Source organism: Urocitellus parryii, chromosome 5 (genome assembly GCF_045843805.1).
Source record: "Urocitellus parryii isolate mUroPar1 chromosome 5, mUroPar1.hap1, whole genome shotgun sequence".
Taxonomy (NCBI): Eukaryota; Metazoa; Chordata; class Mammalia; order Rodentia; family Sciuridae; genus Urocitellus; species Urocitellus parryii.
The window spans coordinates 66,789,785-66,794,120 of NC_135535.1; positions in this window are offsets into that span (position 1 = coordinate 66,789,785).

Here is a 4,336-nt window from a genome sequence, read left to right on the forward strand (position 1 = left end):
GCCTCACCTCTCAACCACTCCCTTCTGGCAATATGCCATGGTCGTCCTGACTCAGCTGTGGCCCTCAACACATACCTATTCTGGATCAGGAGAATTTAAACTAGTGTGTGTGTGTATGTGTGTGGGTGTGTGTGTGCTGGGGATTGAACTGAGAGCTGTACTACCATTGAGCTATATAGCTCCAGTCCTTTTATTTTTCTTTTCGCGACAGAGATAAACTGACCATATTGGCTTGGAACTTGTGATCCTCCTGCCTCAGCCTCCCAGATAGTTGGGATTATAGGCATGTGCCACCATTCCCATTGAGAACCTGGTCTATAAGTTGCTGGCACATAGCATATCTACAAAACATTAGTAAAAAGAAAATGCCAGGTGTAAGGGCATACACCTGTAATCTCAGCTTCTTGGGAGGCTGAAGCGGGAGCATTGCAAGTATGGGTAACAGTGAGACCTGTCTCAAAAAAAAAATTTAAAAAAAAAAGAATTCAGGGGCTGGAGCTGTATATAGAGTGCTTTCCTAGCACGTGTGAGGCAATGGGTTGATCCTCAGCACCACATAAAAATAAATAAATAGAATAAAATTATTGTGAAAAAAAATTTTTTTTAAACTGTTTTCTGGGGCTGTGGTTATGGTTCAGTGGTTGAGTGCTTGCCTTGCATGTGTGAGTCCGGGTTCAAGTCTCAGCACTTCATATAAATAAATGAATAAAATAAAGGTCCATTAATAATTAAAAAAAATTTAAAATATTTTTTTAATTCTTTTTTTTTAGAGAGAGAGAGAGAGAGAATTTTAATATTTATTTTTTTAGTTTTCGGCAGACACAACATCTTTGTTTGTATGTGGTGCTGAGGATCGAACCTGGGCCACATGCATGCCAGGCGAGCACGCTACTGCTTGAGCCACATCCCCAGCCCTTTAAATATTTTTAAAAAACTGTTTTCTGTGCTAAAATACTAGTAATACTGAGGAATTTGTACTCAGTTATAAATTACATGTTACAAATAAATAAGGTATAAGGTGTTCATATAACAATTTATAACAAAATATTATCTACTCCAATAATGCCTTTGTAGAATCTTCAAAAGTAAGGTTTTTGTTTTGTTCTGTTTTGTGTATGTGCTGCTAGGGATGGAACTGAGGGCCTCAAGCAAGCTAGGCAAGTGCTCAATGCGGTTGCACAAGCCTGTAATCCCAGTGGCTCAGGAGGTTGAGGCAAGAGAATCATGAGTTCAAAGCCAGCCTCAGCAAAAGCAAGGTGCTAAGAAACTCAGTGAAATCCTGTCTCTAAATAAAATACAAAATAGGGCTGGGGATGTGGCTTAATGATTGAGTGCTCCTGAGTGGAAGGAAGGAAGGGAGGAAGGGAGGAAGCGAGGGAGGGAGGAAGGAAGAAAGGAAGGAAGAAAGGAAGAAAGAAAAAATTGGAGCCAAAGGCAGTGTCACATACCTGTAATCCCAGCTACTAGGGAGGCTAAGACAGGAGGATCAGTTTAGAACTAACCTGGAAAATTTAGCAAGATCCTATCTCAAAATAAAAATACAAAGGTCTGGGGGATATAGCTCAGTGGTAGAGTGCTTCCTGGCATGCATAAGGCCCTGAGTTCAATCCCCAGTACTGAAAGAAAAAAAAAATTATTTATTTCACTTTTGAGACAGGGTCTCTATGTTGCGCAGGCTGTTATCAAACTTGTGAACTCCAGTGATTCCCCAGCTCCAGCCTCCCTATATTCTGGGACTATAAGCAAGCACCTCCATGCCAGGCTAAGAAAGTTATTTGTTATTGAACAGTGGGAAATCAGGTCCTGGAACTTGAAATAATTTACCTCAAACCATAAGAGGTAGAACTCAGAATAAATGCCTAAAATGAGAGTTGTGTTTAGTGAGGTGGTGTACACCTGTGAATCCAGAGATTGGGCAGGCTGAGGCCGGAGGATGACAAGTCTGAAGTTGGCAAGTTTGATCCTGTCTCAAAAAATTAAAAGGGGGCTGCTGGGCTGTAGCTCAGTGGCAGAGTGCTTGCCTCTCACAGAGGCTTTGTGTGTGTGTGTGGGGGGGGGGGGTGTGTGGTAATAGAGACTGAAACTAAGGCCTCATGCATGCTAGAAAAGCACTAGTACCAGTGAACTTCACACCTATCTATCTATCTATCTATTCACTCATTTAGGAGTGGAGGGTACTACAGATTGAACTGAGGGGCCCTCAACTACTGAGCCACATCCCCAGCCCTATTTTTTAATTTTATTTAGAGATAGGGTCTTACTGAGTTGCTTAGTGCCTCACTTGTGCTGAGGTTGGCTTTGAACTTGCAATCTTCCTGACTTGCCTCCCAAACTGCTGGGATTACAGGCATGCCCCATAGCTTCCAGTTTACTTATTATTTTTATTAGAGCTTTAGAGTTACATATAGTAGTTGGGTTCATCCCGACAAACTCATACATGCATGGAATTCAATTTCAGTCCCTAGCCCTTTTGAAGTTTTATTTTCTTTTGAGATAAATTGCCCAAGTGGGCTCAAATTTGTAATCCCCCTGCCTCAGTCTCTGGTATGTTGGATTATAGGTGTGTATCTCCTCACCCTATAGACAGAAATTTTTCTGATAGCTCCCTTCTGCCTAGGAAAGATATTTTCCATAGGAAGAAGAGACTAGGGGTCTGACACCTGACCCAGAATGGGTGGCTGTTACCTGGGTGACTTTGTTTGCATAAAAAAGGCATCCCTTACCCACTGTGCACCTTCTTTTTGAAACCTTCCATAGTCTGTCCCTTCCTTACCTCTAGAAGCCCAAGCCCTGATCCCTTTGTTTAGCTCTATATAAGGTTCAGGTATCTTGTCCTTGAGTCTCATACTCTATATATTACTTCTGTGCTTATTATATACACATTAATAAATTTGTGTACCTTTTGTACAATGTCAGTTCATTCCATAGACCAAAATTCTGGAAATTTCAGAAGGGAAAGAGTAAAATGGAAAACTTTCCTACAATAAAACACCATTATCCCTATCTTCACACTTGTCCATATTAGGTTATTTTTCTTAGTTTTTTTTTTTTTTTCTTTTTTTGGTCCTTGCATAAAAAGGTCTTTTTGTTCTCAGAGCCTGGTTCATTCCCTGGCTTAAAGCTGAACCCTCTCTCACAGCCAACTAAAGCCCAAGACCTAGCCTGGCTCCTCTTGATTCAGCTCTTCATGGTAAGAAAAGGTGTTCTCCCAGCCTCTTGAATCCTAATTAATCCCCTCATTCATGGTGTTTTCTGTGGTGTTTTGGTTCTGGGGATTGAACCTAGGGGTGCTTTACCACTGAGTTACAACCCAGACCTTTTAATTTTGAGATAGATTCTTGGTAAGTTGCTTAGGGCCTCACTAAATTGCTGAGACTGGTCTCCAACTTGTGATCCTCCTGCCTCAGCCTCCAAAGTCTTTGGGATTATAGGGCACTACCACAGTGTCTGGCATGGTGTTTGTATTTGGTATTGGGGATGAAACCAAGGGCCTCTTGCATGCCAAGCACATGCTCTGCCACTGAACTACACTCACAGCTGCCCTCAAGGTTCTTTTCTAGTCCTTTTTATCTCCTGGGTTCTAAACACCCTCTGACTTGTTTACTATCTCACCCCTCATCTAGCTCAGCTCCTTTACCACTAGCACAGGTATCACTGCACATGGCTTTCATCCTTAGACTGAGGGATTTACATGCTTTAACTTATTTATTCTTCATGACAGTCTTATGAGGTAGAAGCTGTTATTACCTCCATTTTTACAGTAGAGGAAAGTGAGGCTCACGGGGTTAAATAACTGATCTAAGGACATACACTGGCCCATGCTGCCTTCAGCCCAGCTTTCTTTGGAAACACCTCCTTTTTTCTTCAGGAGGTTGGCTTCAAGGCTAGCACTTCTGAACCACTGTCTCCTTTCCAAAAACATCAGTATGGAACCACTTTTACATCTACAACTTTAATTACATGTTTATTTCCCAAAAATCGTCCAAATCTGGAATTGTCCCTAAACTCCTCAGTTAGGAGATGTAGCTCAGAGCTCCAACAAATGTGGATCTATTCATACAGGGCTATAAAAATAAATTTATAGCACTTTGCTATTTTGATCCTCTAGTCCATATACTTTTTTTCCTTACCCTCTGGCATATGTTGTTCCACTACAGTCAGGAATATAAGTGATTTAGAAACCCTGAAGAGTCTTCACATGTTTCTGATAGATCAAGATTTCTTTGTGTTAAATTACATAGCTCTCTGTGTTGGTAAGCTGTGGTCCCCACTGACCTTGTAAATGGATGATGTGGAACAGCCTGTAACTACAAAAATCAACTTACCATGCTCCCTC